This window comes from Schistocerca piceifrons, chromosome X, assembly GCF_021461385.2.
Source record: "Schistocerca piceifrons isolate TAMUIC-IGC-003096 chromosome X, iqSchPice1.1, whole genome shotgun sequence".
Classification (NCBI taxonomy): Eukaryota; Metazoa; Arthropoda; class Insecta; order Orthoptera; family Acrididae; genus Schistocerca; species Schistocerca piceifrons.
In genome coordinates, this window is record NC_060149.1 from 215,184,594 (window position 1) to 215,207,174 (window position 22,581).

Genomic DNA, 22,581 nt, shown 5'->3' on the forward strand with positions numbered 1-22,581 from the left:
AATTAACTGATTTTAATAATGCCTTTGTAATGATCTGAATACTACTGAATGAGGAACACTGTTTATTGTAATGAGTACTTGTAATGCCCATGATTATTAATGCTATGACTGTAATTAACTGATTTTTAATAATGACTTCGTAATAATCTGAATAATACTGAATGATGATTTTATTCAATACTTGCTGGCCACTGAGTGCCAATAATTAATGTCACTCCACGAATTGTGATTAATTATGCCATTGATTAGCTCTTGTTTCCAATGTTGATACTTTGTAATTTGAAATGAATGTGACTGTTTAATAATGCTTTGTAATTAGGAGAAGGCTAATAATTCTTAATATATTGGAATTTCAAATGATTAATTAACGATGCCATACTTTGTTGTTGGAAATGAATGTGACTGTTTCATAATGCTTTGTAATTAGGAAAAGACTAATGATTCTTAATAGATTGGAATGACACATAATTAATTAACTATGGTACTGTTTAATAATGCTTTGTAATTAATTAAGGCTACAAATGATTAATTAATTAACTGTAATTAGACAAATGATTAATTAGACAAATGATTAATTAACGACAAATGATTAATTAACTGTAATTATACAAATGATTAATTAACTATAATTAGACAAATGATTAATTAATGACAAATGATTAATTAACTGTAATTAGGAAAAGGCTAATGATTCTTAATTATACTCTGTAACTGGAAAAGAATGCGATTATTTAATAATGCTTTGTAACTAGGAAAAGAAGATTACTGATTCTATGTAAAACAATTAATGAACATTTTTCTGTAATACTACATACATGGTACAGAAATGTTCAATAACTGGGCTATGAATGCCGCACACTACTACTGTAATTGACAATATTATGTGACATAATGTCCTTCTCCTCATAAGCTAACTACCCTGAATTACTGCAATGTCCATTTGTCCTGTTTATCCTAGTGATCATGGAGCACTATCTTTGGTTTTGCACTAATTCTACGTTGGTGTGCCTTGTAAGAGCGTGGTGTTGACACGACATGCTGTCCACCACCATGAGCGATGAAGACATTATTATGGTCCCACTGTTTGGTGTACGTAATGTACTGCCAAAATGAAAACATGGAACATTACTACGACAGTTCAGTGTCTTGGCTACACTGATAAATTCTGATGGGAAAAGAACTTCAAGTTGTGTCACTTGGTGTTGTACTACTGTGGAAAGATATGGACTTTCAGAGCAGCTGTGTGCAATCTAAAGTGCTACAACCATGATGTAATCCTTCCCTTTCCTATCCTGATTCTTGTCACATAAAGAAAAAATTTTTTTTTGGTAACATCATTTACGTTCATAGGTTATACATTTTTCGATTCGCTAAACTCCAGTGTGAGTACACTTATGTCACTGGTCGACATGATGTTTGCCATTATGTTTATTTGTTGTGAAAATACTAAAGACATTTTTCAGTGCATGTGCACTTTGGACATGATTTTTTTTTTGCCATTATGTTTATTTATTGCGAAAATACTAAAGACATTTTTTGATTTGTTCTGAAGTACAGTATATGTGCACTTTTGTCTTTTATATTGTATATACATTTTTTATTTTCTGAACTACAGTGCATGAGCACTTCTGTTAGGTGTTAATATGTTTTTTTACTGAACTTCAGTGCCTGTGCATTTTTCTCATTTTTCAATATGATTTGTATAACTTTTATGATTTCCTGATATGTTCATTAAGTACACTCATGTCACTTGTCAACATAATATTTTTTGCCAGTCTGTTTATTTGTTCTGAATATGCTAAAGAATTTGTCTGATATATTTTGTACTTAGTGCGTGTGCACAACATTTAAATATTCTGTAAGTTGTAGGATTTTGTTAATTAAAGAAAAATTTTGCCGCGCTTGGCAAGTCCAAATGACTCACCATCGCTGCCAAATTTTTGCCCCCCCAGTGGAGGGTTATGAAACACGTATGTAACATAGCAGCGATGGCGAGGCATTGTAGCATCTGTGACCAGAGAGTATGCGCTTGACCGCGCGAGTGTTGCGAGCGGTTCTCTGTCTGTCAGTAGTCGTTGCTCAGTAGCGGTCAGTCTGTCGTTGCGAGTCTGTCAGTTCAGTCGTTGCGAGTCTGTAGCTCGGTTTAGTCGTCATGCAGAGCAGTCGGTCAGTAGTAGCAGCCCAGTGCGGTTGCGTGATGTAGGCGGTCGGCAACACTGGTCAAGATGGTGAATAAGGTATACTGTTAATTAATATAATCATTAGATAATAAAAAATTTTATTTATTGTAACTATTCTCCAACAAGTTCCCCAATAATAATTTTTATTTCAAAAGCATTTTTTCAAAATTTAATTTTTTATGGAACTAAAGATTTCGTTGCACTTCCCTTTTTACTCCACTTCTTTAAAAGAAAATTTTTAGTAAAATCACAAAAAAGGAGAATATTATTATTTGCAATGCAGTTCCTCCAAGCGGTGCGCAACAACAAGAGCAGATATGTGACGTCCATTTATTCTGAGGTAAGACTTTAATTCTGATTGTTTTACACAGGGCCAAAGACCGATATTTCGGTTTAATTGAATTTTCTTATCACTGAATGGACTTTAATTTTTTTTGAAGGATTTACATTCGAGTCAGATTGCGTATTTCACATTTTTGTTGCCATTGTCAGTACATTTCATTGTGGGCAGGTTACGCTTAGAGCCATGTCCATCAGCATTTCTAATTAGTATCGTCCTTTTGTTTTAAAAAAATTTGTGGGGAGGTTACATTTGGCTCCCATTTGTATTAAGTATTGTCATTTATTTCTTTCAAATTACGGTGGGGAGGTTACAACACTTCGATTCTGACTTTGATATTGTTCTGAGCTGATCGATGGGTGTTCATGTAAAAATACATGAAATGTATTCGCAGCTGCGGATATGGACAACCATGAACTGTATAAGGGAATGAAGACAATGAAAATTTGTGCCGGACCGGGACTCGAACCCGGATTATCTGGAGCGGTCGCCTTACCATCAGGTTATCCGAGCACGACTCACTGCCACACCTATACTTCCACATGTCATCAACCTACATTCGTAGATCCGTTCTGTATTTTCCCGTACAGGGGAGACGTTTTAATTGAAAATCCCATGCACGTATGCGGCGGATGAATAAGATACTGCAGTGCCCGAGTTGTTACGAAGGACGATGCTAAGTTCCTCGTTATGAAATGCATGAAACGTATTTGCAGTTGCAAATATGGACGAGCGTCAGCTGTATAATACGAAGTTGACAATGAAACTTCGTGCCAGACCGGGACTCGAACCCGAATTAGCGCTAGTGGCCGCCTTACTAATTAGGGTATTCAGACATTTTGACACACGGAGAGTGAAATGGTGGAATTGCAGTTTGATGTTTGATGTTGTCACATTAATGTGAATCGACTCACATTGTAAGGATGGCATATAATGTCTAGTTTTTATATGTAGTGAAAAATAATTTGGCAGTTACGACAAGTAATACATAACATTACACATGTGTTTGAAAATTACAAGTCATCGAAATTAGCTTATCGCACTATCTAAATAAAGATCGTCTACATTACAGCCTAATACAGACTATGGCCGGCCGCTGTGACCGAACGGTTCTAGGCGCTTCAGTCCGGAACCGCGCTGCTGTTACGGTCGCAGGTTCGAATCCTGCCTCGGGCATGAATGTGTGTGTTGTCCTTAGGTTAGTTAGGTTTAAGTAGTTCTAAGTCTAGGGGACTGATGACCTCAGATGTCAAGTCCCATAGTGCTTAGAGCCATTTGAACCATTACCAACTATGTTTCTTTTATTAAGCATTTGGAGGCTGCGAATCCCCACAAAAACAAAAAAAACTTAAATACATCACCTATTTTAAAACTTTCGAACTGGTTGTCAGTAGTGAAATGGATCGATAGTCGTCACGATCTCTCCTATTATATGTCATAAAAGAGCGGTCTACCAGTGGCATACTTTAGTCTGTCTGGAGGGATACCATGTGAAAAAGAATACCATGTGAAAGCGACTTATTAAATTTTGGGTGAGTGCAATGACTATAATAATTTTTACTCCTAAATGAACAAATCACTTCTTCTAGAATGGAATCCAGTTGGAATGTCGTCTTATTACGATCTGACGTGATGCAACAAACACAATGAAAACTATAATCATGCTTGCGTTCATTCTTAGGTAAGCTACATTCTGTTGTACTCAAGTTTATATCTAGCATCAGTTCATTCCCAGAGAATACATTTTTGACTCAGCAACAGTATATTTATGCAAGTAAAAAGCGACTTTACCTATTTGAGCAGGGGCGGCCAAGATTTCGGCTCGCAGACCGTGCCCGGGCCCAAGCGCCAAAATGCTGGGCCTCGTTGCACGTTTCCCCCACCGCCAAGCCACGCTGTTTAAGGCGAGAAGGGGGAACGGGGGAAATCTGGTAACGCACCGCATTTAAATAGCAGTGCCGTCGCATGAAACACGACTTGGTTTCATAAATCGCACTTCTAACAACGTAGATCACAAACAAAACAAATTTTCAGTATTTTTAACAATTTTTGGCGCTCTAAAGACAATATAATTTTTACATGTTGCGAACTGTAGGCATACTGATGGACACACAATTTCGCGGATTTTCGCACCCAAGTTGCCACGTAATCGCGAGTTATTTAGTTTCAGAATTGAAAAAAGTTCTTTCACATCAGCATGTCGATAGAAATATTATAGAACTTTTGCAACCTCATTATGGAGACATGGAAATTCTGCTCGAGGAAAGCAATGTAGACGCCCTGGATACTTTTAACGTAATAATATTTATAGATAACTTAGAAGCGGTCTTCTACCCCCCTCTGGTGGTGTGGCTGCTAAAGCGGTACACCACAAACCACAAACAAGAGGATTGCCATGCGCCACCGCCTCTGGCAGACATTCATGGTCCGAAGACGATCTGATAAAAAGATCGAAACCGATCACCATTAAAAACGTTAAGCGATCGAGACTGCTTCTAAGTTATTTATAATAATTACAGATCGCTGTTTTTCTATATAAGAACTATGTTCTTTAAAATGGTAATAATATTTGTCATTAAAACTGAAATTACATTGGAGGTCAATCAGTTACATCTGCGCGTGCGCAGGGGCGCTTTCAACTGAGACGGCGGGTGGTCTCTAAAACGGGTGTAAGATTCACAGTCTCCACAAAAGCTTTGGAAATTTATCCTTGTATTTCACTCAAGGCCCCCCACCACACACGGGTGAGTGATCGAATTACATTTAAGCCTTCTTCACACCTGGTAACAATGGATCGGATGTGAGGCGCCCAGCTTAACTGAGAGTCAAAAATCATCCCCAGAAATCGATCTTGAAGTTCGGCAGGCCCTGTTGTAGAGGCTCATAAGCCCGTTTTATAACAGACGCAGGAACGGTGTCAATACCTCCTAGCGGAACACTCCACGCAACTTGTCAAATCTCGCGTTTTCCTTAACGGCAGTGAGCTTAAGGAACCGGACTGCCTTGTCAGAAAGTGTCCTTTCTATAACGGGATTTTCTTTTTAAACGCATCCCAATCGAATCAGAAAGAATTAGTTTCTCACCTTGTAGCGTCTTACTGTCGGCAGTGTGCAGTCAAGTCCACTTAAAATGTGAGGTCTGCAACCCATTCCGGACGTTCTAATTTTCGTTCCCGTAATCCCTTTTCCTTCATAAATTCAACAATAACAAGTTTTAACTCAAAAAATTGTTCTGGGCTTGTTGTCTTGACTTGACCAAAGTACTTTTCAGTAATATGTAAAGGTTCCATACTCTTCGTTCAGTTCTATCGAAAACTGTTGCAGATGACAGTGCAATAATGCAGACGAATTCATAAATTTTACTACTCGTACTACCAATTCCTTCACATGCCGTGTGCCTGAAAATTTAGAACAAAGCGCTCCTTGATGTATTTGAGAATGAATCCCATCTGTCGACCTTTGTAATTATTTGCTCGTTCATTGTCAACTAAAGTTTAAATTCTTTGTGCATGGTATTGTACGATCATTTCGCAGCAAATCTGCAGTATCCGTCACTTACGCGACTGCATAATAGATATTGAGATTTCTTATCCCTCCTTTCTGTCATTCCCATTCATTCTTAAAGGCTTGTGACGATAGATCGCTAGGCTGCCTCTTTTTTTTTTTTTTTTTTTTTAAGGATCCACTGAACATGTGAACATCCTTCGTACCACAGTCAAACAGCGCTTACACCGAAATTCTGACGAAGTGAAGAGAGCTGTGTCGACCGGAAACTGCCACACCGCAACACTAAATGAAAATTCGTGCTGTACCGAGTACTTCGGGGAAGGAGAGAGCACAGCCGAGAAAGGTCGAACTGTGGCCCGCACAACCTGCCCGCGTGAAGTTTGGCAGGCCGTGACTGGCCCTGTTGTAGACGCTCATATGCCTGTATTGTAACAGACGCAGGAACTGTGCCACCACCTCGTAACGGAACACTGCACGCAACTTCTCAAATCACACGCGTCGTTGCCAAGACACAGTTTCATCGCAAACCATTCCCTCCTCTTGCTAGGAAGCGATGTCGCCCCTCATTTGTGTAACCCAAACGCGTTCTCGTTGTTTCTTGCCAGTTCAGACACGCATTTGTTGGCTGCAGCGTGACTTGCTAGATCGAAGTTGAGCTCCTTATTAACAAAGCCCTTATTCTATGCTTGCGAATCTGCCCACAGAAGCGAAACATTTGCTATTATACACTTTTAATCGGTAGCTCTTAGCAACATGGAAGATGCAGATAATAATTCCAATTCTGAAAAGTGGTAAAGATCCAAATGTGGCCTCTAACTATCGACCCACTGCTTTGTCGTCGTGTGTTGCCAAAACTCTGGAACGAATGGTTAACAGCAGATTGGAATGGTGGCTTGAAAATCGCAATTGATACCTAGGACTCAATACGACTTCAAAAAGGCAAAGGGACTATGGACAATCACTATTCGTTTGCTATGGATATAAAGTCAGCCTTTGAAATGAAACAAACAGTGGTCGCTGCCTTTCTGGACGTTAAGGGAGCGTACGATCACTTTCATATACCAGCTATCTTGGACAAACTGGCGGAATTCGGAATTCCTCCATAGATGATTTATGGCATCAATACCATGGTCGCTCAAAGAACCATCTACGTCCGTTACAAAGGAAACATGATCGGACCTTTTCTTGCCTCCCAGGACTTGTGTCAGAGTGCAATTTCAAGTCCCTTCCTGTGTATTCTGTATGCGCGTGATCTAGAGAGAATAATCACTCCCCCCACAAAGATACTGCAGTATGCAAACGATGCCTGTGTTATTTCACTGCCGCTTCGTATCGTCAGGCCAAAATGGCATTACTCACAACCATTTCTTATAATGATGAATGGCTGTTTACTAACTGGCTGGAGATTTCGGCTGAGAAATCAGTAATCCTCCTCTTTTATAAGTCGACATCGGCTCGCATTAATGGTCACTTAAGCTGGGCACCTCACATCCGATCCATTGTTGTCATGTGTGAAGAAGGTTGAAATGTAATTCGATCACTTACCCGTGTATGGTGGAGAGCGAACCAGAGTAGTTTACTCACCATGTAGCAGGCGATTATTCGATCTCGGCTAGACTGTAGCTGTCAACTGTAGCACAATGCGTCAAAGGTTCATCTCACAAAACTAAGTACTCTTCAATACAGAGTCATTCGTACCTCTCTTGGAACCATGCGTCCGACGCCCATCAACGCTCTTTTAGTGGAAGCAAGGGAGATGCCCTTGGGCATTACACGCCAAATGCTATTGGATAAATTCTACACTACTGGCCAATAAAATTGCTACACCAAGAAGAAATGCAGATGATAAACGGGTACTCATTGGACAAATATATTATACTAGAACTGACATGTGATTGCATTTTCACGCGATTTGGGTGCATAGAGCCTGAGAAATCAGTACCCAGAACAACCAACTCTGGCCGTAATAACGGCCTTGATACGCCTGGGCATCGAGTCAAACAGAGCTTGGATGGCGTGTACAGGTATAGCTGCCCATGCAGCTTCAACACGATACCACAGTTACCAAGAGTAGTGACTGGCGTATTGTGACGAGCCAGTTGCTCGGCCACCATGGACCAGACGTTTTCAATTGGTGAGAGACCTGGAGAGTGTGCTGACCAGGGCAGCAGTTGAACATTTTCTGTATCCAGAAAGTCCCGTACAGGGCCTGCAACATGCGGTCGTGCATTATCCTGGTGAAATGTAGGGTTTCGCAGGGATCGGATGAAGGGTAGAGCCACGGGTCGTAACACATCTTAAATGTAACGTCCACTGTTCAAAGTGCCGTCAATGTGAACAAGAGGTGACCGAGACGTGTAACCTATGGCACCCCATACCATCACGCAGGTTGATACGCCAGTATGACGATGACGAATACACGCTTCCAATGTGCGTTCACCGTGATGGCGCCAAACACGGATGCGACAATCATGATGCTGTAAACAAAATCTGGATTCATCCGAAAAAATGACGATTTGTCAATGGTACACCCAGGTTCGTCGTTGAGTACACCATCGCAGGCGTCTGTGATGCAGCGTCAAGGGTAACCGCAGCCATGGTCTCCGAGCTGATAGTCCATGCTGCTGCAAACGTCGTCGAACTGTTCGTGCAGGTGGTTGTTGTCTTGCAAACGTCCCCATCCCTTGGCTCAGGGATCGAGACGTGGTTGCACGACCCGTTACAGCCACAGCGGATAAGATGCCTGTCATCTCGACTGCTAGTGATACGAGGCCGTTGGGATCCAGCACGGTGTTCCGTATTACCCTCCTGAACCCACCGATTCCATATTCTGCTAACAGTCATTGGATCTCTACCAACGCGAGCAGACTTCGCCTGAAGATGGCAAGTAAAAAACTTGCTGAAACCTTGCCGGAGAACAACTCATTGACTCGGCTGTCAACCAGAGAAAATATCATCGTTATTAACATTCCTTATCTTTATTCTTCACGGCAACATATCTGCAGCCCTCTGCCGCCCGAAGGCTCCGAATTGTAGCGTGTAACATGGTATGTGCAACGCAACTACGTCAGTAAGTGAGAAACAGGGTTCGTCCACACATGGAGCACCGTCTCCTTCAGCATGACAAAGCCAGACCCATATGAGCGCTGCGACATCTGCAATAATTCGACGCCTTGGGTTCACTGGTATTGAGCATCTTCCATCTAGTCGCGACTTGGCCTTATCCGAATTTTATCTGTTTCCAAAACTTAAAGAACACCTTCGAGGACTTCCCTTTGGTAGTGAAAAAGCGGTGCAAGCAGAGGTGATATTGTGGCTCCGTCAATAAGGTCAAACAGTCTACAGTGACGGTATCAACAAACTGGTCTCTCTTCGGGAGAAATTTATTCATCGACAGGGTGACTAAATAAATATGTAGACATGAAGTATAAAGATGTAGAACGTTGATAACGTTTGCTTATAAATATTCGGAGGTATTACTTTTCAGCTCTTCCTCGTATATGCTAATTACTTTTTCTTTATCTGAAAGTATCCACACTATTCTACTGAAGGAAAAGCCAGTCTCATACCTCTATTTTCGCTTTTGAGGACTTTTAGCCCATACTCCCGTTCATCAAATGATTAATCATTCTTAAGGGCCTACCTTTTTCAAATTGTGCCATCGTGTTTCTGCTCTACAAAAATTTTCGTGTTTTAGAAAATTCACTTGAGTTCAGTTGTCAGTCAATGGATGTTCCCAAAAATATTTACCTCTGTCTTAAATCTTTTTTCTTTTGTAATATGTATGAACAGATACGTAGAATGTGCGACTCCTTTGTACAGGGTGTTTCCGTAAGAGCGTGCAGAAATGTAAAAGGACATACAGAATGCTCCACTGAACAATTCGAGGTAGGGAACCTGTGATTGGAGAAGTCGGCTTAAGGAGATATGGAAGTAAACTTGTCTACCGCTTTGTCTAGCATTACTGTTTTCCAGCTTATTTACAACTAACATGAGTACAAGTTTACACGTTATGTGCTGTTTATTTACATATACATTCATTATTTCCTGCAAGGAAACAAGGAGGACGAGCCTGGTAACTGGGACGTTATGTTGCAGGATTCGTTTACTTTACTTATCCATAAGGTGCCTCTGTTGCATCGTATTTACATTGTCTGTTGGCTGTTCGTGAGAGGATGTAGATACAGCATGACGGTGCACCGTCTCACTTCAGTGTGAATGTCCGCAACCATTTCAGTGCTGTATTTCCTGGTCGCTGGATTGGAAGGAGAGGTCCTATTCCATGGCCTGCGAGATCACCTGACCTGAATCCCCTTCATCATTCCCTATGGCGATATCTAAAGTCACATGTGTATTAGACGCCTGTGGATACAGAGATGGAAGTAGTTGCCAGAATTGTAGCTGCCTGTGATGTGATTCGAAACACACCAGGGATATTTGTCAGGGTGCGTCACAGTCTTCTTCGCTGATGTCACGCTTGCATTGAGGGTGATGGCCGTCAGTTTCAGCACATTTTGTAAGATATAGTATTTTGTCAATGATGGTAACTAACGTAAATAAAAAGATACACAGTAGTGTGATTTTATTCCTATTATCTCCGTAAGCTGGCTTCTCCGACCCCAGGTTCCCTGCCTCAAATTGTTCCGTGGAGCATCCTCTATGTCCCGTTAAGTTTTGCATGCTCTCATGGAAACACCCTGTATACAAGTCAATAACGTACGCTTATTTCAACAGACTGATGTGCGGAAGAGAGCATCTATGCGTCATTTGCAACTATGCGTGAACATTTTACATTCGCGTGAACTGATCAGTTCCCGATTCTATTATTGAACGAATTCCGCAGCTTTGGCTACCGTTCGACGGAATGCCACAGCCGACAATGGATAATTTTAAATTTTATCTTTGTAACAGATCTGTATCAAACTTTTAGAATCCTTTTGATCTAAAGATGAGAAGGCAAACATCTACGGTGACCATAGGAAGTACATTATGCTTGGAAAGGTCTTGTTTCAGATCGGACCAGCGTTTAGGTATCCGGTATTTGTTAGCAGTAACGGAATTGTATTAGTCTGAGAATTTATTTCCTGGTTTGTATAAGCATTAGCTATATACGGCTTAAATATTATACTTTTTTCTGATGATTTCTTTATACGAGGGTCACTCAAAAAGAAATGCAGACTATTTTTTAATCCATCTTTTATTCTACATGTTTGAAAGTTTTAAGTGTGTAGACACATCCTTTAGGAACAATATTTTCATTTCTCCACATAATTTACATCCCTGTCAACTGCCTTACGCCATCTTGGAACCAGTGCCTATATACCCGCACGGTAAAATTCTGGACCAACCTGTTGGAGCCACTGTTTGGCAGCGTGCACAAGAGAGTCATTATCTTCAAACCTTGTACCACGAAGAGAGTCTTTCAGTTTCCCAAAGAGATGATAGTCACATGGAGCCAGTTCAGGACTGTAAGGCGGGTGTTTCAGTGTGAGTTTTGTGATCGCTTCGCCCGCATCTCGTGGTCGTGCGGTTGCGTTCTCGCTTCCCACGCCCGGGTTCCCGGGTTCGATTCCCGGCGGGAAGAGGGATTTTCTCTGCCTCGTGATGGCTGGGTGTTGTGTGCTGTCCTTAGGTTAGTTAGGTTTAAGTAGTTCTAAGTTCTAGGGGACTGATGACCATAGATGTTAAGTCCCATAGTGCTCAGAGCCATTTGAACCATTTTGTGATCGCTTCCATGGTTTCTTGACTGACATGTGGCCGTGCATTGTTGTGCAACAGCAAAACATCCTGCTTTTGCCGATGTGGTCGAACACGACTCAGTCGAGCTTGAAGTTTCTTCAGTGTCGTCACATATGCATCAGAATTTATGGTGGTTCCACTTGGCATGATGTCCACAAGTAAGGGTCCTTCGGAATCGAAAATCACCGTAGCCATAACTTTTCCAGCAGAAGCTGTGGTTTTGAATTTTTTATTCTTGGCTGAATTTGCATGATGCCACTCCACTGATTGCCTCTGCGTCTCTGGTGAAAAATGATGGAACCATGTTTCATCACCTGTCACAATTCTTCCAAGAAATTCATCTCCACCATTCTCTTACTGTTCCAAACGTTCGCTGCATACCGTTTATCTTGTTTCTATGTGAGCCACTGTCAACATCCTGGGAAACCACCTGTCACAAATCTTTTTTAACGCCAACACTTTCAGCATTCTGCAAACACTTCCTTCCCCTATCCCAACGTAGTGTGACAATTCGTTCAACGTGATGCGTCTGTCAGCAGTCACCAATTCGTTAACTCTCTGCACGTTGTCTGGAGTGTGTGCAGTGCGAGGCCTGCCACTGCAAGGACAATCCTCAATATTACCGTGACCGCTTTTATCACGTAACGTGCTTGCCCACCAACTAACTGTACTGCGATCGACAGCAGCACCTGCATACACCTTTTTCAACCTCTTGAGGATGTTTCCCACTGTCTCGTTTTCACAGTATAGGAATTCCATGACAGCACGTTGCTTCTGACGAACGTCAAGTGTAGCAGCCATCTTGAAGACATGCTGTGACGGCGCCACTCACGGGAACAGGTTAAACTAAGTTTGAAAACAAGCGGGAAGGCTGTATCTACACACTGTAAAACTTTCACACATGTAGAATTAAAACTGTATTTTTACAAAAATAGTGTGCATTCCTTTTGGAGTGACCCTCGTAATACATTTTTCTGTCCAGCAGTGTTCGTTAATAAGCAACTTTTCTCAGTAACCCCTGCCATATTATAGCTGAAGATTCTAAGAGGCCGTGAATTATAAGACTGAACAGCACAGAGAAGAGCAAAAGCAAATGAGCAGCAAGCAATGATTCACAAGTTTACCTTGGGAAGGGACGTCGTTGCATTCATGCGCAAGCGTGGCGGCAGTCTTCTTCACTGTCGAACCTGCAACACACAAGAAGCTGACTAGAACTCTTCCCATAGACTGCTGTTCCACTCCACAGCATGAGCCTGATCTCTCTACAGACCTACAGGCTTTCAGACAATGGGTATATTTATAGAGTAATGCAGATACAACGTTGAGCTGCTCGCAGATCGTAACGCGCAGACAGATAGGTAAGCGAAACCCGGATGGAGTCCGCGCGACGGATTGACGGCCGTAGGCTAGTATACCAGGGAGCTTCAGTGTGATTTTTATACTGTTTCTCACGATCGTTTAGGTAAATTTTTGGCTGATCCCCGATTCGCAGACAGGTGGCACGCACGATTTCTTCCCTTAGAAGAAAGGCACCCGGCTACAAAGTTAAATAATAATATGAAATGTGTAAAATCCTGAAAAAGCAGATTCCTACTAGACGCGACAAACGCTCGGGAAAAGAGAACGCAGATATAATGCTGGCACATAATCATCACGGATTCAGAAATTATCGTCCTTGTGAAACACGACCAGTTCTTTATTCGCACGTAGTAATGAGTGCTATCGACTGGAGATCTCAAACTTATTCCATATTTCCAGATTTCCGGAAGGCTTTTGGCACCGTTTCTCACAAAATATTTCTAATAAAATAGAGTACTAGACGTGGTAAACGCCATGGAAAAGAAAATGCAGATATATATTGACACACAGTCAGCACTAATTAAGAAAATACCGTTCTTGTGAAACACAACTAGCTTTTTATTCGCACGAAGTAATAAGTGCTATTGAGTAGGGATCTCAGATTGATTCCATAATTCTAAACTTCCGGAAGGCTTTTGACACCGTTTAGCACAAAATACGTCTAAGCAAATAGCGTGCCTATGGAATATCACTTCAGTTGTGCGACTGGATTCGTAATTTCCTTTCAGGAAGGTCATACTACATAGTAATCAACGGAAATCATCGAGTAAAACAGAAGCGACATCCGGAATTTCCCAAGGAAGCTCTCTGCTGTTCCTAATCTATAGATACAATTTAGGAGACAATCTGAGCAGCTCCTTTAGACTGTTTGCAGATGATACTGTCAGATAATGTGGTAAAGAAGGAAAACCAACAACCACGTTTTATTGGAAGGACACTTACAAGATGCAACAGGTCTACTAAAGAAACTACCTACACTATTCTTGTTCATCCTCTGTTAGAGTACTGCTGCGCGGTGTGAGACCCTTTCCAGATGGGCCTGACGGAGGAGATAGAAAAAGTCCAAAGAGAGGCAACTCGTTTTGTATTATTGCGAAATAGAGGAGCAAGCGTCACGGATATTATAAACGAGATGGAGTGGCAATCGTTAAAACAAAGGCATTTCAGTTGTGGGGAGATATTTTCAAGAAATTTCAATCACCAACTTTCTTCTCTGAATGTGAAAATATTTTACTGTCTCCAACCTACATAGGGAGAAGGGATCATCGAAATAAATATAAGAAAAATCAGAGCTCGTACAGACAGATTTAAGTGTTCATTTTCCCCGCGCGCTGTTCGAGAGTCGAACTGTAGAGAAATAGTCTGAAGGAGATTCGAAGAACCCTCTGCCAGGCACTTAAGTGTGAACTGCAGAGTATTGACCTAGACGTAAATGTAGATGTAAAGTTGGACCTGGAAGGTACAACAGACTGTGCTACTAACAGTAAAGAGTTCTTTACGCCCATGAGGCAAGAATTTAATAGGAGGCAGGTCGTCCTTTTGCAGCGACTGAGGAAGCGTTGCAACGAGGCATTGTGCCACGGAGGTTTATGATACCGTAAATGCGCCGGACGGCCTCGAGGCCGTAAAGCCTCTCCATATATGGTGGCACTAGACGTCTTCGACGACAATGGGTGGTACTGCAAGACCGTCAAGGAGATAACATTGGGCTCTCACAGCTGATTTAGTATTTTGTAACAATACGACGCTGCTGTAAAGAGTCTCTGTGACAATCTTAATGAGACTCAAGAGTCCTGAGCTTCCTCACTGATACATATCCATCTGACATGATCGCGACGTAAGTTGGTGCAGTGGCGCTTCTCCCATGTTACGCCAGTCATTTCCCACTCATCATTTCTACTTCGTTTGTTTCTATTGAAGGTGGCTAGGGTAACATCCACACGCTAGAAACATAATATACACTAATATCACCGCTGTGTGGGTTCAACAATTCATCTACGTCTACATTACTACTTTGCAGTTCACACTTAAGTGTTGTCAGAGGGTTCGTAGACCCATATTCAGGCTGTTTCTCGACCTTTCCATTCCTGAATAGCACTTGAGTAAAATGAACACCTTGTGCGAGCTCTGTTTTATTTTATTACGGTGGTCATTTTTCCCTATGAAAATCAATAAAATATTCACACATTCGATGGAGAAAACTGATAACTAAAATTCGGTGTAAAGATCTCACCGCAGCGGAAAAGGCCTTTGTTTTATTGACTGCAACCACAGCTCTCGTATATCTTAGACATTCTCCCCCATATTTCGCGATAATACAAAACGAGCTGTCCTTCTTTGAACTTTTTCGTCTTCCTCCATCAATCCAATCTGATAACGATTCCACACACGCAGCTATACTCCAAAAGAGGACGTAAAACCGTAATGTAGACTGTCTCTTTAGTGGATTTGTTCCATCTACTAAGTGTTCTGCCAATAAAACGCAGTCTTTGGTTCGCCTTCCCCATTTTATATGTGATGGTTCCAGTTTTATTCGTTCGTAATAGTAATCTCTACGTATTTAGTTGAGCCGACAACTTTTAAACTTGTGTGATTTATCCTGTAATCATAAATTAACCGATTTTTTTAATACTCGTGTGGAGGACCTCACGCTTTTTGTTTAGGATCAATTGTCACTTTTCGCGCCATACAAATATCTTGTCTAAATCATTTTACACTTTGATTTGATCTTCTGAAGACTTTACTAGACGATAAACAACAAATAACAATCTAACAGGACTACTAAAATTGTCTCCTAACTCGTTTAATTTCAGTAGATTAACAACACTAGAGGGCCCATAACACTTCCTTCGGGAACCTCAAAAATTACATCTGTTTCATTAGAGGACTTCCCGTCAATTACAACGAACTGTGATCTTTATGACAGACGGTTATCCATCTAGTCGTACAGCTGAGACGATACACAGGCACGCATTTGATTAGAAGCCACTTGTGAAGAGAAATCTAAAAATACGCAATCAACTGTGTAAAGATCTCACCGCAGCGGAAGAGGCCAATGCCGTTTCACAATAGCCATATTTTCTGAATGTGTGCTGGTTGTGTCACAATATGTCATTTCCTTAAAGGTATTTCGTAATATCTGAACACAATCTGGAAACTAGACTCGGTTTCGGGAAGAGCAAGACGAATACCTCCATCAGATACCCAAATCAGATTTAGGTTCTCCTAATTTCCTACAGGTGATTGCTTCAACAATGTCATGGCCGAATTTTTCGCTATCCATTTCCACGTGAGCTAGTGCTCTGTCGCTAATGACATCGGCGCAGACGGGACGTTAAGCTCTAACCTCCCTTCTTCTACTGGAATTTACTGTTGATCGGTGAGTTTCTACAAACAGAAGTACTTTCTTGTATATCTTAGTCCACTACGTGTCACAGAGTTTTTTTAATATAATTCTTACTCTCTCCGAACACATGAATACTGACGGAAATCGGCTATTTCTTTTAATCAGTGTTCGCCGCTTGCCACGCAATTTTCGTACATTGTGAAGTGTGCGCTTTCTGCTTCCTGCTACATAGTGAGAAATTTTCACAGTACGACCTCCTCTCGTCGGCAGAATTTGACTGCAACGCAAGGAAGAAAAGAAAGCAGGCTCGACGTTAAGTCGACGTCAGGCTCATTGGAGATATCTCTCAAATAGAAGAGAGTGGTGAAACGACTAGGTCGTGGTCTTCATACAGGTGCCAATCGTCTTGGGTACAACTTTTATGTAACCTGATAATTAGCAGTCGCTAATCGAAACGGGTTGTGGGATTAACTCAAATTGGAACTGAAACTACTGTTTGATTAAAAACACCCACATTGTTTTCTTAGAATTGTTCTTGTGGGGGTTATTTGTCATAGCCTTCTTCCTGATGAGTAGTGAAATGTGTATCTGTAGTGCTCGGAATACGCTGGTCATTACTTATACCACGAGATATGTTACTGGTTATTGTGGAAATGGAAGAAAGGGAGATTTTTTCCTCATAATTTGTGGAGCCATCTGGATCTAAACTACCCTTCCTTGAATGCGTCGCTATATATTGTTTCCAGAACACTTTTTCTTAAGCTAACTAAAAACATTTGCCACATTATACACGTTAGAGTACTGTATTACCGCGAATAACCCGAATGGCCTGACAAGTTAATCAAAAAAATGGTTCAAATGGCTCTGAGCACTATGGGACGCAACTTCTGTGGTCATCAGTCCCCTAGAACTTAGAACTACTTAAACATAACTAACCTAAGGACATCACACACATCCATGCCCGAGGCAGGATTCGAACCTGCGACCGTAGTGGTCGTGCGGTTCCAGACTGTAGCGCCTAGAACCGCTCGGCCACCCCAGCCGGCGGCAAATTAATCACCATCAAGAGTAAAGCATGTTCTGTCTCCAAGACACTGCGGAAAGATCTGGTATTTAATGTGTTATAATGGCGAACAATCTGGTGATTAGGAACTGTAAGCTGCCATCTCTCCACCTCTACACAGTCCACCGCTGACGACGAAAGTATCTTCCACCATTAGGATTGAACCAACTACGTACGTGTTCGGTATCACTATACTGATGACGCGAAGCATGAATTAAGTTGTTACGCAAGTGATTCTTAAGACTGAGTGTGGTCGTTTAGATGGATGAAAATGACCTCAAGGCCAGGTGGTTACAGGGAGTCGCCAGCCGAACCGACAAATTATGGGGACGATAAAGCAGCGCTTGACACCTGAAATACACAAGGAATGAATGTGTAAGTTTACGCAGTCTTTGTCACAGTCAATAAAATTCTTCTGGATGTACGACCGCATTGCCAATGTGTAAAATTGTCCGACGTCTCGGATACTAACTAGCAAACACACCGTGAGAAACGCCATTTGCAGCAATGTCGGAAAAGTCGGAGAACTTTACAAAATGGCTCTGAGCACTATGGGACTCAACTGCTGTGGTCATCAGTCCCCTAGAACTTAGAACTACTTAAACCTAACTAACCTAATGACATCACACACATCCATGCCCGAGGCAGGATTCGAACCTGCGACCTTAGCGGTCGCGCGGTTCCAGACTGTAGCGCCTAGAACCGCTTGGGGAGAGCTTTACACATTGATAGTGAGGTCACCTACTCGGAAGAATTTTATTCACGGCGAAGAGTGAATGGGTTATTAAGAGCCATTTTCAGATAAACCGAAGTGAGGACAATTTGGTTCTGAGGCCTCCACCTCAGTCTTTTGGTGGCAGGAGGATTTGAATGTTAGGGTGTGCGCCGCAGTGACGATCGACGGCAGCCTGCTGAGATTCTTGTGGTTGAAGATGGCGCGATATGATATCTTGCGACGCGTTGACCGTCAGCTGGAGCATCTCGACCGCCAACTAGTCTCACGTGCAACAGTCGACAGATCTTGAACTGCAACCCCTGACTCTGTCCCACTTGCAACCTGGAAACGCATTCGTGAGGACAACGATTCGCTGGATTTCTGTAACCGAGCGGTACTAGGGGCTTCAGTCCGGAACCGCGCTACTGCTACGATCGCAGGTTCGAATCCTGCCTCGGGCATGCATGTGTGTGATGTCCTTAGGTTAGTTAGGTTTAAGTAGTTCTAAGTCTAGGGGACCGATGACCTCAGATGTTAAGTCCCATAGTGCTCAGAACCATTTGAACCATTTTTGACAACGGTCCAAGCCCGCCTTCCGCCATCCTGCTTTAGGTTTTCGGTGATTTCCCTAAATCACTTCAGGTAAATACCGGGACGGTCCTTTTGAAAGGGCACGGCCGACTACCTTCCCCGTCCTCCCCTAATCCGATGGGAGCGATGGCCTCGCTGTTTGGTCCCCTTCCCCGAATCAACCAACCAACCAACCTACCGTACTTTATAGCTCCTTATTCCTCCGTGTACTCATTCCTCGCACTTACGCCATTAGCTTGAAACGGGCGTTAGTTGTGCGTTCTCTATTTCATTACTAGACAGCCTAATAAAAGCCGGGCAAGTTGGACTGGTACATGACAAAAAAACCAGGACATGTCTGACTAAAACTGGACACCAGGCTACCCTGCCCATAACGCTCGGGTAGCATTCATCTCACGCTAGGTGAGGAGAACCCTTCGTCATAGTGACGTAACACTACGTCATCGTGACGTAAATAACCTAAATCGGCTACATGAGTGCGTATATCGATCTTTGCGGTTGTACAGATAACGTCGAAGCTAAATGTAAATGCATGTGTACAACCGAAGTGACAGGAGTTATCTGTTACGCTCATCCCAGTTGTATTAATTATTAAGCTGTAATCCCAACAATTTGGGATGGTATTATGTGTTTCAGGAACACAATGAATGTCTGAACGAAAGAACCATAACGAAAGTAAAAAAAAAAAAAGCTTTTAGTCAATTTATAAAAAGAAATCGATGAACCGTGCATAAATCGTGTGGATAGAAACGTGAAATAATTAATTATTAAGCTGCAATCCAAAGAATGTGGGATGTGATTGTGTGTTTCATGAACATAACGAATATCTGAATGAAGGAATCATAACCATAACGAAAGTGTCAAGGTATATTCTAGTCCGATTAATCGTGCATAAATCATGTGGATAAAAACGTGAAATAGGGAGAAATTAAAGTGTTTCGTATTTTTATAAAAGCCAATGAATTGTACATAATTCATGTGGGCAGAAACGTTAAACTGAGAAACTGAAGTTCGAAGTAATTCCGAATGCTGCTGGAAATATTAAACCATCTAGTTCCATTTAATTTTGCCTTCATGTTGTAAATCAACTAAGAACAATGAACAATGCAGATTCAAGACGCACACAACAGTCGATGTATACAGAATGCACACAACAGTCGATAGGACAACTCGTGAAACTCATGATGACGCGTGCTCACCTAGCGTGAAATGAATGCTACCCGTAACGCTCCATCGGGACCGAGAGTCTCTCGGAAAATATCACTGTACAACTTCCGAATTTCTGTCGATGGAGATCTGAGCACCGATGCTAAAGACTGAGTGCTACAGATAAGATGAGCGGGGGCGTTACCTGTTGGAGTTGCCTTCGCAACCGCTCCAGATGAAGGGCTGGCAGCGGCGGGCGGTGGCGTTCCAGAAGAAGCTGTGGAAGAGCCCACGGCAGCGGCCTGGCGCCGCCTCCAGGCTGCAGTCAGGCCGGCCGGCCGGCTGTGGCCGGGGCTCCGCGCGCGCCTCCGCCTCGACTGCGAAACACACAACACCACATCTCAACGCACGGTTCAAATGGTTCAAATGGCTCTGAGCACTATGGGACTTAACATCTTAGGTCATCAGTCCCCTAGAACTTAGAACTACTTAAACCTAACTAACCTAAGGACATCACACACATCCATGCCCGAGGCAGGATTCGAACCTGCGACCGTAGCGGTCACATAATTCCAGACTGAAGCGCCTAGAACCGCACGGCCACACCGGCCGGCTCATCGCACGGGCTCGCTGTAGTTTCCCCTGTGCCATCAGATACAGCTAAACAGGGAACATGCCCGACAGCGTCGTGTCTTGTCTCTATAAGAGAGCGTGCCGAAAAGTAATGTCTCCCATTTTTTTTTGTTTTTAAATAAAGCAAACATTCTTAAAATTCTACATCTTTAATCTTCATGTCTATACATTTATTTCTCAACGTAGTCACTCTGGCGACGAATACATTTCTCCCAACGAGAGACCAGATAGAGTCCCAGAAACGAGGGCGTTCTAAAAAGTAATGCCATCGAACTTTTTATTCTGTTCTCCATATCGATTGATGTATTACATGTCATACATATTACTCGGGCCGGCCGCGGTGGTCTAGTGGTTCTAGGCGCGCAGTTCGGAACCGCGGGACTGCTACGGTCGCAGGTTCGAATCCTGCCTCGGGCATGGATGTTTGTGATGTCCTTAGGTTAGTTCGGTTTAAGTAGTTCTAAGTTCTAGGGGACTGATGACCACAGAAGTTGAGTCCCATAGTGCTCAGAGCCATTTGAACCATATTACTCGGTCGACTTTCCTTCTTCACTGACCCAAGTTGCAACCCTCTGCCGCTAGAGGGCTCCGAATTGTAACGTGCAACATGTCGGTGTGTAACGTAACTGTGTCGGTGCGGGAGAAACAGTGTGCTGTAATCCCTCAGAAAACTCAAAACACGAATCCGAAACGTTCATGCACACATGGAACACCCTATGCTTCAGCATGACAATACCAGACCACACACAAGCGCTGCGACATCTGCAACAGTGCGACAGCTCGAGTTTATGGTCATCGATCATTCACCATACAGTACCGACTTGGCCCCGTCCGATTTTCATCTGTGTCCAAAACTTAAAGAACACCGACGAGGACCTCATTTGATAGAGATAAAGCTATACAAGCATAAGTGATGTCGTGGCTCCGTTAACAATGTCAAACATGTGGAGGCTGGCCGTGTGGCATCGCCCGCTCTGCCTGTGAGTGGCCGCTCCTTCAGCAAGGTCCGAGCAGGCACGCGGGGGGAGGGGTTTATTAGTTATTGGGAGCTCCAACGTTAGGCGGGTGATGGAGCCCCCTAGGCAAATAGCGGAAAGGTCGGGGAAGAAGGCCAGTGTTCCGTCTGTCTGCTTGCTGGGTGGTCTCATCCGAGATGTGGGAGGAGGCCCTGCCGGCGGCGATAGAGAGCACTGGGTGCACCCGACTGCAAATTTTTGCTCATGTCGGCACCAATGACTCCTACCGTGTGGGTTCAGAGATCATCCTCAGTTCGTACAGGCGGTTGGCGGAATTGGTGAAGGCGGAAAGCCTCGCTCGCGGGGTGGAATCTGAGCTAACTGTTTGTAGTATCGTTCCCAGAACCGATCGCGGTCCTCTGGTTTGGAGCCGAGTGGAAGGCTTAAACCAGAGGCTCAGACGATTCTGCGGAGATCTGGGGGTGCAAATTTCTCGACCTCCGCTATCGGGTGGAGAAATGTAGGGTCCCCCTAAATAGGTCAGGCGTGCACTACACGCAGGAAGCGGCTACAAGGGTAGCGGAGTACGTGTGGAGTGCACATCTGGGTTTTTTAGGTTAGAGAATTCCCTCGCTAGGCCGGACAAGACGCCTCCTGAGACGCGACAAGATAGGAGTAGGCAAAGTGCAACAGGGAATAACAATATTAATGTGCTAATAGTAAACTGCAGGAGCGTCTACAGAAAGGTCCCAGAACTGCTCTCATTAATAAACGGTCACAATGCCCACATAGTACTAGGGACAGAAAGTTGGCTGAAACCAGACGTAAACAGTAATGAAATCCTAAACTCAGATTGGAATGTATACCGCAGAGACAGGCTGGACAGTGAAGGGGGAGGCGTGTTTATAACGATAAGAAGTGCAATAGTATCGAAGGAAATTGACGGAGATCCGAAATGCGAAATAATTTGGGTGAAGGTCACGGTTAAAGCAGGCTCAGACATGGTA

At 43.0% G+C, this 22,581-nt stretch overlaps 1 long non-coding RNA gene across 1 annotated transcript in view; it reads right to left on the reverse strand.

Annotated features, from left to right (window-relative positions):
• The window catches only part of LOC124722116, a 52,482-nt gene that overhangs the window by 11,718 nt on the left and 18,183 nt on the right, over positions 1–22,581 (reverse strand). Inside the window, exons 2-3 of the long non-coding RNA XR_007006443.1 lie at positions 20,191–20,362; positions 12,890–12,952 (exon numbers count right to left, since the gene is read on the reverse strand). This is a non-coding gene — a long non-coding RNA (uncharacterized LOC124722116). The remainder of the gene's footprint in view (positions 1–12,889; positions 12,953–20,190; positions 20,363–22,581) is intronic.